A 13896-nucleotide genomic window follows, 5' to 3' on the forward strand; every position below is an offset into this window, starting at 1 on the left:
TAGCACTCCTTTAAGGACCTGTTGTAGGTTTTGTGATAGTGATTTCTCTTAGCATTTCATGTATGAACAGAATTTTAATTCTCCTTTACTTATGAAACTTACTTTTGCTGGATATGAAATTCTTGAATGGAATTTCTTTTTTTTTTTTAAGGATGCCGAATATAGGCCCCTAATCTCTTCTCACGTATAAGCTTTCTGCTAAAACTTCCACTGTTAGCCTAATGGGGTTCCCTTTGAATGTGTTCTAAACTTTTTTCTCTAGTTGCTTTTAATTTTTTTTAAATCTGAGAGCAGGTACTGTTTATTAGCTGACCAGCTTAGAAAAATAATCATGATAGACACCTTAGTTCATTCTTCTAATAAGCCTGTTGATCTGGACCTCCCTTTTGCCAGCATCTCCACCTTCTACAAAATGAGTGGTCTTTTTCTTCATCCCACCTTGTGGAGAAGATACTGAAGGGCCACAGGAAGTTATTTGCTTCTTTGAAGCATTTTCCAACAGTATAGATCTCATGAATCAGATCCTCCCTGCAGATGATCCCATATTTACCAAGAGATGGAGCTGTCAAAGCATTATCTGTCAAAGCAATTCACTTCTTATTGATTTTGCCATAACCACACTTGTAGATTTGTTCATTTACTGACTTCAGATTTGGGTACCTCATGCAATATATGGCTCTACAATCCTCAGCATATTAATTGAAGCCTTGTTCAGCTTCACAAAAGCTCCATTGAAGATTTGATAAAGGAGAAAAAGCTGCAACACCTTTCGGACCTTCGGGCTCACACCATTGATACCTCTGATCCTGATGACAAATGCCAATTTGGGTTCTGCAGGTACATAGAAGTTGCCAGCTTTTCTTGCCATCCTTGCCATTCGAATTTCAGTTCTGTACATTTTCCTATATTCCTTATGACAGTGCTTCACTTTTTCATAGATAAGCTTCCTCCTTGCTGTTTGAAGCATCTTCTGGGCAAACTTCTTACTCAGGCACTGGATCTTTAGCTTTGTGAAATTCCTTTGCTTTTTCTTAAGGGTTTCTGGCACAGAAGGATCCTTCTTCTACTCTTCTACACCCTCCGTGGTTATAGCCAGAAAAAGAGCTCTTTTTAATATTTTTTGTTTTGCATTGACTTTGGAGAATCTGAAAATTATGTGAATTGGAGATGGTCATTCTATATAGTGTCTCACTGGGATTCTCTGAGTTTCCTAAATTTGCATGTCAACCTCTCTAGCAAGGTTGGAAAATTTTTGTAAACAATATCCTCAAATATGTTTTCCAAGTCACTGATCTCTCACCCTCTCTTTCTGGAATGCCTATATGTCATAGGCTTGATCTCTTTACATAATTCCGTACTTCTTAGAGGTTTTGTTTATTTAAAACATTCTTTTTGCTTTATTATTTTTCTGCATGCATTGATTCAAAAAAGTGGTCTTTAAGCTCTGAGATTCTTTCCTCAGTTTGGTCTATTCTGCTGTTAATATTTCTGATTGTATTATAAAGCTCTTGTAGTGATTTTTTTCAGATCCAGAAGATCAGTCTGGTTCTATCTTAAAATGTCTTTATCTTTCAGCTCTTGTATCATTTTATTGGATTCATTAGACTGCTTGGATTGGGTTTTAAATTTCTCCTGAATCTCAATGATCTACATTGTCATCCAGATTCTGAATTCTGTATCTGTCATTTTAGCCATTTCAGCTTGGTTAAGAATCATTGCTTGGGAGCTAGTGGAAATAAGACACTCTGGCTTTTAAAGTTGCCAGAATTCTTGCACTGGTTCTTTTTCTATTTGTGTGTGTTGCTGTTCCTTTAATCTTGAAGTTGCTGTCCTTTAGATGGGGCCTTTTGCTTTTATGTTCTTTGGTGCCCTTGAGGGTTTGAGTGTGATATAAGTTGTGTGTAGTCAACTGGCTTCTCTTCTGGATAATTTCAGGGATCCAAGGCTCAGCTAAGCACTCCTGGGCTCATGATCTAACCCTAGAGGACTGGGACAAAGCCCATAGCTATTTTTGTGGCCCCTGAAGGTTAAACACTTGCTGTGCTGCAGGGACCAAGGTGTTGCAAGTCCACTGGCAACAACACTCTGTTGGAGGGTGCTGACAAAAGTACTTTTGCAGGGTGGCAGGGGTTTCTGATTTCTGTGCACACTAATGATAGGGCAGTGGTGGGTTCTCTGTACATGTGTGCCAACAGCAAGGTGGCAGCTAATTTAAGTCCAGGCACAGTGGCTCATGACTATAATCCCTGTGCCTAACAGCCAGTGTGAAAGAATTACTTGAGGCCAGGAGTTTGAGACAAGCTTGGGAAATATACTAAGATCCCATTTCTACAAAGAAAAAAATAGTTGGGTGTAGTGGTGTGCACCTGTAGTAGTAGCTACTCAGGACGCTGAGGCAGGAAGTTCACTTGAGCCCAAGAGTTTGAATCTGCAGTGAACTGTGAATACACCACTGGGCGATGGATTGAGACCCTGTCTATGAAAAACATACAAATAAAAATAATTTAACCTAATCCCTAAATTTAAAAAGACTTTTCCCCTCTCCAATTTTTCAGTGACTGAAAGAATCACTACTATTTTTTATTTTGCCATTGAATTCCAGTTTTATACTTCTTTGATTATTCAGATATTCTCTCTATATATAGAATAAATTTTCCTCCTAAGAATTCAGCTTTCATTTTAATCAAGATTATACGTGTTTATTTTTTAAACAGTCGGGTATTTCTACTGCACTTAGGAAAAACAGAAGACCTCTAAACACTTTACCCAAAGTTCTTCCAGAGGCAACTACTTTCAACTGTTGGCTAATTGTTTTTGTTTTATGTATACCATTATAGAACACATAATTATACTGTAATTTTTTTTGAGTTGATGGCATTTTTTTAAATGTTATTTTTAAAAAATTATTTCAATAGTTTTGGGGGAACAGGTTGTGTATAGTTATATGGATAAGTTCTTTAATGGTGATTTCTGAGATTTTGGCACACCCATCACCAAGTGGTGTACACTGCACCCAATTTTTAGTCATTTATCCCTCACCCCCCACCACACATCTGGAGTCTCCAGAGTCCATTATATCATTCTTATGCCTTTGCATCCTCATAGCTTACTTGTCTCTCACTTACAAGTGAGAACATGAGATGTTTGGTTTTTTATTCTTGAGTTACTCAGAGTAATGATATTCAGCTCCATCCAGGTTGCTTCAATTGCCATTATTTTGTTCCTTTTTATGGCTCAGTAGTATTTCATGGTACATGTATATTTATATATATATAATATATATAATTGGTATACATATTATATTTATATATATTACATTTTATCTATTCACTTATTGGTTGATGGACATTTAGGCTGGTTCCACATTTTTGCAATTGCAAATTGTGCTGCTATAAACATGTGTGTGCAAGTGTCCTTTTCATATAATTACTTCTTTTCCTCTGGGTAGTTACCAGAGTGGAATTGCTAGATCAAATAGACAGTTCCATTTCTTTTTACCACATCCGTGCCAACATCTTTTAATTTTGATTTTTTGATTATGGCCATTCTTGCAGGAGTAAGGTGGTATTGCATTGTGGTTTTGATTTGCATTTCCTTGATAATTGGTGATATTAAGCATTTTTCATATGTCTGTTGGTCACTTGTATATATATATATATTTTTTGGAGAATTGTCTATTGATGTCCTTAGCCTGCTTTTTGATGGGATTATTATTATTATTTTTTCTTGGTATTTTTTTTTAGTTCATTCTAGATTCTGGATGTTAGTCCTTTGTGGGAAGCATAGTTTGTGAATATTTTCTCCCTCTCTGTGGGTTGTCTGTTAACTCTGCTGATTATTTCTTTTGCCGTCAATAAGCTTTTTAGTTTAATTAAGTTGTATTTACTTATCTTTGCTTTTGTTGCATTTGCTTTTAGGTCCTTGGTCATGAACTCTTTGCCTAAGCCAATGTCTAGAAGAGTTTTTCCAATGTTGTTTTCTAGAATTTTTGTTGTTTCTGGTCCTGGATTTAAGTCTTTGATCCATCTTTAGTTGATTTTTGTGTAAGATAAAAGAGATGAGGATTCAGTTTTATTCTCTTACATGTGGCTTGCCAATTATCCCAGCACCATTTGTTGAAGAGTTTGTCCTTTCCTGACTTTGTGTTTTTGTTTGCTTTGTTGAAAATCAGTTGGCTGTATTTGGCCTTACTTTACTCTTCTCTTTTCTCTTCTCTTCTCTTCTCTTCTCTTCTCTTCTCTTCTCTTCTCTTCTCGGTCTATGTGCCTGTTTTTAGACCAGTACCATGTTGTTTTGGCAACTATAGCCTCGTTGTATAGTTTGAAGTCAGGTAATGTGATGCCTCCAGATTTATCGTTTGTATTCACTCTTGCTTTGGATATGCAGGCTCTTTTTTGATTCCATATAAATTTGAGGATTGTTTCTTCTAGTTCTGTGAAGAATTATGGTGGTATTTTGATGGGAATTGCATTGAATTTATAGGTTTCTTTTAGTAGCATGGTCATTTTTACAATATTGACTCTACCCATCCACGAGCATAGGATGTATTTCCATTTCTGTCATCTCTAAGTTCTTTCAGCAGTGTTTTGTAGTTTTCCTTGCAGAGATATCTTACCTCTTTGGTTAGTTATATTCTAAGTATTTTCTTTTATTTTCGCAGCTGTTGGAAAATGAGTGGAGTCCTTGATTTGATTCTTAGCTTGGTCGCTGTTGGTGTATAGCAGTGCTACTGATTTTTGTAACTTAATTTTGTATCCTGAAACTTTACTGAATTTATTTATCAGATCTAAGAGCTTTTTGGATGAGTCTTTAGTGTTTTTTAGGTATACAATCAGATCATTAGGAAACAGTGACAGTTTGACTTCCTCTTTACCAATTTAAATGCCCTTCATTTCTTTCTCTTGTCTGATTGCTCTGGCTAGGACTTCCAATACTTTGTTGCATAGAAGTAGTGAAAGTGGAAATCCTTGTCTTCTTCCAGTTCTCAGGGGGAATGCCTTCAACTTTTCCCCATTCAGTGTAATATTGGTTGTGGGTTTGTCATAGAGGGCTTTTATAACCTTAAGTACATTTCTTCTATGCTGATTTTGCTGAGGGTTTTAATCATAAAGGGATACTGGATTTTGTCAAATGTTTTTCCTGTGTCTATTGAAATGATCATGTAATTTTTTTTTATCATACTTTAAGTTTTAGGGTACATGTGCACAACGTGCAGGTTTGTTACATATGTATACATGTGCTATGTTGGTGTGCTGCACCCATTAACTCATCATTTAACATTAGGTATATCTCCTAATGCTATCCCTCCCCCCTCCCCCCACCCCAAAACAGGCCCCGGTGTGTGATATTCCCCTTTCTGTGTCCACGTGTTCTCATTGTTCAATTCCCACCTATGAGTGAGAACATGCGGGTTTGTTTTTTTGTCCTTGAGATAGTTTGCTGAGAGTGATAGTTTCCAGCTTCATCCATGTCCTACAAAGGACATGAACTAATCCTTTTTTATGGCTGCAAAGTATTCCATGGTGTATATGTGCCACATTTTCTTAATCCAGTCTATCATTGTTGGACATTTGGGTTGGTTCCAAGTCTTTGCTATTGTGAATAGTGCCGCAGTAAACATATGTGTGCATGTGTCTTTATAGCAGCATGATTTATAATCCTTTGGGTATATACCCAGTAATGGGATGGCTGGGTCAAATGGTATTTCTAGTTCTAGATCCCTGAGGAATTGCCTCACTGAGGCATTGCCTCAGTGTAAAAAGGCATTGCCGTTGCCCTGAGGAATTGCCTCAGTGTAAAAGTATTCCTATTTCTCTACATTCTCTCCAGCACCTGTTGTTTCCTGACTTTTTAATGATCGCCATTCTAACTGGTGTGAGATGGTATCTCATTGTGGTTTTGATTTGCATTTCTCTTAGTTTTTAATTCTGCTTATGTGATGTATCATATTTGTTGACTTGCATATGTTAAACCATCCCTGCATTCCTGGTATAAAACCCACTTGATCATGGTGGATTATCATTTTGATATGCTAATGGATTCAGTTACCTAGTATTTTGTTGAGGATTTTTGCATCTATGTTCATCAAAGATATTGGTCTGCAGGTTTTTGTTGTTGTTGTTGTTGTTATGCTGTTTCCTGGTTTTGGTGTAAGAGTAATACTGGCTTCATAAATGATTGAGGGAGAATTCCCTCTCTTTCTCTATCTTTTGGAATAGTGTTAATAGGATTAGTACCACTTCTTTGAATGCTTGATAGAATTCAGCTGTGAATTCATCTGGTCTTGGACTTTTTTTGTTGGCAATTCTTTTATTATGATTTTAATCTTCCTGCTAGTTATTGGTCTATTCAGAGTTCCTATTTCTTCCTGTTTAATATAGGAGGGTTGTATATTTTCAGGAATTTGTCCATCTCTTCTAGGTTTTCTAATTTGTGTGCATACAGGTTTTCATAGTAGCCTTGAAGGATCTTTTGTATTTCTGTGGTATTGGTTGTAGTATCTCCCATTTCATTTCTGATTGATCTTATTTGGATCTTCTATCTTATTTTCTTGGATCATCTTGCTAATGGTCTATCAATTTTGTTGATCTTTTCAAATAACTAGCTTTTTGTTTCATTTATCTTTTGTATTTTTTTTGTTTCGATTTCATTTAGTTCTGCTCTGATCTTTATTACTTCTTTTCTTCTGCTGAGTTTGGGGTTGGTTTGTTCTTGTTTCTTTAGTTCCTTCAGGTGTGACATTAGATTGTTTATTAATGCTTTTTAAGACTTTTTGATCTAATCATTTAATGCTATAAACTTTCCTTTTAGCACTGCTTTTGACATATCCCAGAGGCTTTGATAGGCTCTCTCACTATTATTATTCAGTTCAAGGAAATCTTGATTTCATTTTTGACCCAGTGATTATTCAGGAGCAGGTTATTTAATTTTTAATGTATTTGCATGGTCTTAAGGGTTCCCTTTTGGAGTTGAGTTCCAATTTTATTCCACTCTGGTCTGACAGAGTACTTGATATATTTTGAATTCCTTAAATTTGTTGAGACTTGTTTTGTGGCCTGTCATATGATCTGTCTTGGAGAATGTTCCCCGTGCTGATGAATAGGATGCATATTCTGCAGTTGTTGGGTAGAATGTTCTGTAAATATCTGTTAAGTCCATTTGTTCTCTGGTATAGTTTAAGTCCATTGCTTCTTTGTTGAGTTTCTGTCCTGAAAACCTCTCTAGTGCTGTCAGTGGAGTATTGAAGTCTCTCACTATTATTGTGTTGCCTTCTATCTCATTTCTTAGGTCTAATAGTAATTGTTTTATAAATTTGGGATCTCCAGTGTTGGGTGCATATATATTTAGGTTTGTGATATTTTCCTGTTGGACAAGGCCTTTTATAATTATGTAATGTTTTACTTTGTTTTTTTTTTTTTACCTGCTGTTACTTTAAAGTCTGTTTCGTCTGAGACAAGAATAGCTACTCTGGCTCAATTTTGGTGTCTATTTATATGAAATATCTTTTTTCACCCCTTTATTTTAAGCTTATGTGAGTGCTTATGTGTTAGGTGAGTTTCTTAAAAACAGCAGATACTTGGTTGGTGAACTTTTATTCATTCTTCCATTCTGTACCTTTTAAGTAGTGCATTTATGCCATTTACATTAAATATTAATATTGAGATGTGGGGTACTATTCTGTTCAACATTCTAGTTGTTGCCTGAATACCTTTCTTTTTTTTTCATTGTGTTACTATTTTATAACCCCTGTGGGATTTATGCTTTTTGGAGGTTCTATTTTATTGTACTTCAAGGCTTTATTTTAAGATTTAGAACTCCTTTTAGCAGTTCTTATAGTGCCAGCTTGGTTGTAGTAAATAATCTCAGGATTTGTTTGTCTGAAAAAGACTGTATCTTTCCTTCATCTATAAAGCTCAGTTTCATGGGATACGAGATTTTTGGCTGATAATTGTTTAAGAAGGCTAAATATAGGACCCCACTCCCTTCTAGCTTGTAGGGTTTCTGCTGAGAAATCTGCTGTTAATCTGATAGGTTTTATATATATATATATATAGGTTACCTGATGTTTTTTCCTTACAGCTCTTAAGATTCCTTCCTTCATCTTGACTTTAGATAACCTGATGACTAGGTGTCTAGGTGATGATCTTTTTGAAATAAATTCCCAGGTATTCTTTAAGCCTTTTCTATTTGGATGTCTATATCTGTAGCAAAATCAGAGAAGTTTTACTTGATTATTCTCTCAAATAAGTTTTCCAAATATTTAGATTTCTCATCTTCCCTGGGAACACCAAATATTCTTAAGTTTCATTATTTAATATATCTCAAACTTTTTGTAGGCCTTTATTTATTTTTTCTTTTTCTTACTTGAATTGGGTTCATTTGAAAGCCTTGTCTTTGGGGGGCATGGCCAAGATGGCTGACTAGAAACAGTGGCAATTGGAGGCTCCCATCAAAAAGAACCATAATTAGCATGTGAATACTTCACTGGCAACCAAGGTATCCAGGTTCTTTCATCAGAACTAACTAGGTGGCTGGCATAATCCGTGGAGAGGAAGGAAGAGCAGTGTGGTGTGGTGGCCCACCTGAGGACCACACAGGGCATGAGAGCTCCCAACCCCCAGCCAAGGGAGGCAGAACTTCAACTCCAGCCAGAGGCTCAGGGACAGAATCTGGATTTCCCTGGGCCTAAGCCCCTGGGGGAGGGTTGGTCAGAGTCTCTGTGAACCAGCAAACTTAGCCTTTCATCCTGGTAGTTCTGAGGAATCTGGGCAGTACAGATGAGTGGGTTTCCCCCCAGCAAAGCACACCCCATCCAACAAGGGAAAAAATGCTTCATTAAATGGGTCCTGTTCCCCATGCCAGCCAACTGGGTGAGACCCTCCAACAAGGGTTGTCAGACACCTGATACAGGAGCAATCCTACTGGAATCAGGTTGGTGCCCCTTGAGTTTTCAGAAGGAGCAGGCAACCACCTTTGCTGTTCTACACCCTCCCTGAGTGATGTCTGTAGGCATGGGAGTGAACCAGATGAACAGGACCTGAAGTGAACCCCCAGCAAACTGCAGCACCCCTACAGAAGAGAGACCTAACCATTGAAAAAAAAGCAAACAAATGGAAAGCAACAACAACCTCAAAAACAACAAAAAAGTTCCCACAAAAACCCCATCCAAAGGTCAGCAGCCTCAAAGATAGAAATTAGACAAACTCACAAAGATGAGAAAGAATCAACGAAAAAAATGCTGAAAACCCAAAAGGCCAGAGTGCCTCTTCTCCTCCAAAAGATTGCAATGCCTCTCCAGCAAAGGCACAAAACCGGACATGGGATTAGGTGGACAAATTGACGGAAGTGGGCTTCAGAAGATGGGTAATAAAAAACTACACTGAGCTAAAGGAGCATGTTCTAATCCAATGCAAAGAAGCTAAGAACTTTGAAAATACGTTAGAGGAATTGCTAACTAGAATAACCAGTTTAGAGAAGAACATAAATGACTTGATGGAGCTGAAAAACACAGCACGAGAACTTCATGAAGCATACACATGTATTGATAGCCAAATCGACTAAGCAGAAGAAAGGATATCAGAGTTTGAAGACCACCCTGCTGAAATCAGGCATGCAGGCAAGATTAGAAAAAAGGATGAAAAGGAATGAACAAAGCCTCCAAGAAACAAGGGACTTTGTAAAAAGACTGAACCTCCAATTGATTGGTGTACCTGAAGGAGATGGGGAGAATGGAAACAAGCTGGAAAACACACTTCAGTATATTATCCAGGAGAACTTCCTCCACCTAGCAAGACAAGCCAACATGCAAATTCAGGAAATACAGAGAACACGACTATGATACGCTACAAAAAGATTAACCCCAAGGCACATAATCATCAAATTCTCCAAGGTTGAAATGAAGGGAAAAATGTTAAGGACAGCCAGAGAAAAAGGCCAGGTCACCCTCAAAGGGAAACCCATCAGACTAACAGCAGATCTCTCAGCAGAAACCCTACAAGACAGAAGAGACCGGGGGCCAATATTCAACATTCTTAAAGAAAATAATTTTCAAACCAGAATTTCATATTCAACCAAACTAAGCTTCATAAGCCAAGGAGGAATAAAATCCTTTCCAGACAAGCAAATGCTGAGGGATTTTGTCACCACCAGGCCTGCCTTACAGGAGCTCCTGAAAGAAGCACTAAATATGGAAAGGAAAAACTAGTACCAGCCACACAAAAACACAACAAAAGATAAAGACCAATGAAGCTATGAAGAAACTGCATCAACTAGTGTACAAAATAACCAGATAGCATCATGATGACAGGATCAAATTTACACATAGCAATACAATCTTAAATGTAAATGGGCTAAATGCCCCATTTAAAAAAGACAGACTAGCAATTGGATAAAGAGTTAAGACCCTTCAGTGTCTTGTATTCAGGAGACCCATCTCATGTGCAAAGACACACATAGGCTAAAAATAAAGGGATGGAGGAAATTTACCAAGCTCCTAGTCTCTGAAAAAACAGACTTTAATGAAGATCAAAAAAGACAAGGGCATTACATAATAGTAAAGGGAATAATTCAATAAAAAATCTCAATATTCTACATATATATCTACCCAATACAGTAGCACCCAGATTCATAAAACAAATTCTTAGAGACCTACAAAGAGACTTAGACTCCCGTACAATAATAATGGGAGACTTTAACACCCCACTGTCACTATTAGATCAATGAGACATAAAATTAACAAGGATATTCAGGACTTGAACTTAGCTCTGGTTCAAGTGGACGTAAGAGACATCTACAGAACTCTCCACCCCAAATCAACAGAGTATACATTCTTCTCAGTGCCATATGGCACTTAATCTAAAATCGACCACATAATTGAAAGTAAAACACTCCTCACAAATGAAAAAGGACTGAAATCATAACAATCAGTCTCTCAGACCACAGTGGAATTAAATTAGAACTCAGGACTAAGAAACTCACTCAAAACCACACAATTACATGGACATTGAACAGCTGCTCCTGAATGACTCTTGGCTAAGTAATGAAATTAAGGCAGAAATAAATAAGTTCTTTGAAACCAATGAGAACAAAGAGACAACATACCAAAATCTCTGGGACACAGCTAAAGTAGTGTTAAGACAGAAATTTATAGCACCAAATGCCCACATCAGAAAGCTAGAAAGATCTTAAATTGACCCCCGAACGTAACAATTAAAAGAGCTTAGAGAGGCAAGAACAAACTAATTCAAAAGCTAGCAGAAGACAAGAAATAACTAAGATCAGAGTAAAATAGAAGGAGATGGAGACACGAAAAATCCTCTAAAAAATCAATGAATCCAGGAGCTGTTTTTTTTTTGAAAAAAATAACAAAATAGACAACTAGCTAGAGTAATAAAGAAGAAAAGAAAAAAGAATCAAGTAGACACAATTAAAAATGATAAAGGGGATATGACCACGGACTCCACAGACTCCACAGAAATACAAACTACCATCACAGAATACTATAAACACCTCTACACAAATAACCTAGAAAATCTAGAAGAAATGGATAGATTCCTGGACACATACAGCCTCCCAAGACTAAAGGAGGAAGAATTTGAATCCCTGAATAGACCAATAACAAGTTCCGAAGTTGAGGTAGCAATTAGTAGCCTACCAACCAAAAAATAAGATAAAAGCCCAGGACCAGACAGATTCACTGCTGAATTCTACCAGAAGTACAAAGAGCAGCTGGTACGATTCCTTCTGAAACTATTCCAAACAATTGAGAAGGAGGGAATCCTCCCTAACTCATTTTATGAAGCCAGCATCATCTTGATACCCAAACTGGGCAAAGGCACAACCATAAAAGAAAACTTCAGGCCAATATCTCTGATGAACATTGATGGGAAAACCTTCAGCAAAATACTGGCAAACAAAATCCAGCAGCACATCAAAAAACTTATCCACCATGATCAAGTTGGCTGCATCCCCGGGATGCAAGGCTGGTTCAACATATGCAAATCAATAAACGTAATCCATCACATAAACAGCACCAAAGACAAAAACCACTGGGTCATCACAATAGATGCAGAAAAGGCCTTTAATGTAATTTAACATCCCTTCATGTTAAAAGCTCTCAATAAACTAGGAATTGATGGACCATATCTCAAAATAATAAGAGTTATTTATGACAAACCTGTAGCTAATATCATACTGAATGGGCAAAAGCTGGAAGCATTCCCTTTGAAAACAGGCACAAGACAAGGATGCCCTCTCTCACCACTCCTATTCAACATAGTATTAGAAGTTCTGGCCAGGGCAATCAGGCAAGAGAAAGAAGTAAAGTGTATTCAAATAGGAAGAGAGGAAGTCAAATTGTTTCTTTTTACAGATGACATGATTTTGTATTTAGAAAACACCATCATCTCAGCCCAAAAACTCCTTAAGCTGATAAGCAATTTCAGCAAAGTCTCAGGATACAAAACCAATGTGCAAAAATCACAAGCATTCCTTTACACCAACAATAGATAAGCAGAGAACCAAATCAAGATTGAACTTCCATTCACACTCTGGGAATCACAGTTTCTCAGCTTTCTTGTGGAGTTTGCAGCAGCAGGCTACTTCTTTCAAAGGTCTGTGAATTCTTTTTTTTTTTTTTTCTGGTATGTTCCTGTGGTGGTTCTTGGAGCAAAAGTTCACAAAGTGAGCCTCCACACACTGTCTGTCCATCCAAGTGGGAACTACACATTAGTACTGTCTCCTATCCACCATTTTCTTCAAGTTATCTCCATTTTAAGTCTTTTAAACATGCATTTAAGCTATACAAATTATAGTATTAGACACTGCTATAACACACTATATTGTGAGATATAGTTATTTCTTTTCTTAAAAATATATGGGTTCACGTGCAGTTGTGTGTCATGGATATATTACATAATGGCAAGGTCTGGACTTTTAGTGTATCGATCACTTGAGTAGTGTACATTGTACCCAATATGTTATATTTTGTTCTACACCCTTTTCCACATTTTCACCTATTATAGTCTCTAATGCCTATTATTCCACTCTGTAGGTCCATGGGTAGCAGTTATTTAGCTTCCACTTATAAGTGAGAACATGTGGCTTTTGACTTTCCGTTCCTGAGTCATTTCAGTTAGAATAGCCTCTAGTTCCATCTATGTTGCTGCAAAAGTATTGATTTATTTCTTTTTTTATGGCGGAGTAGTTTTCCATGTTGTGTATGTGTGTGTGTGTATCACATTTTTAATTCAGTCATCTGTTGATGAACACTTAGGTTGATTCCATGACTTTGCTAATGTGAATAGTGTTCTGATAAACATATGAGTGCAGGTGTATTTTTAATATAATAATTTATTTTCCTTTGGGTAGAAAAACAGTAGCAGGATTGCTGGATTAAATAGTAGTTTTATGTTTAGTTCCTTGAGATATCTTTACACAGTTTTTCGTAGAGGTTGTACTAATTTACACTCCCACCAACAGTGTATATGTGTTCCCTTTTTTCCACATCCTCACCAACATGTTATTTTTAGACATTTTAATAATAGTAATTATGATTGGTATAAGATAGTATCTCACTGTGGTTTTATTTTGCATTTCTATGATAATTCATGGTGTTGAGCATTCTTTTCATATTTTTTGGCTGCTTTTGTCTTCTTTTGAAAAATGTTTGTTCATGTACTTTACCCACTTTTTGATGAGGTTATTTGTTTTTTTCTTATTGAGTTCCTTGTAGATTCTACATATTGGTTTTTTTGTCAGATGCATAGTTTGCAGATATCTCTCCCATTCCGTAGGTTGTCTTTTCTCTGTTGATTATTTCTTTCACTGTTCAGAAGCTTTTTAGTTTAACTACATCCCATTTGTGAATTTTTGTTTTTGTTTCATTTCCTTTTGAAG

General features: G+C 36.8%; 1 pseudogene; it reads right to left on the reverse strand.

Moving 5' to 3' along the window:
• Positions 1 to 343: 343 nt before the first annotated feature.
• LOC100612421 (large ribosomal subunit protein uL30-like) lies at positions 344 to 982 on the reverse strand (annotated as a pseudogene).
• Between the last annotated feature and the right edge of the window lie 12914 nt (positions 983 to 13896).

This window comes from Pan troglodytes, chromosome 5, assembly GCF_028858775.2.
Source record: "Pan troglodytes isolate AG18354 chromosome 5, NHGRI_mPanTro3-v2.0_pri, whole genome shotgun sequence".
Lineage (NCBI taxonomy): Eukaryota > Metazoa > Chordata > Mammalia > Primates > Hominidae > Pan > Pan troglodytes.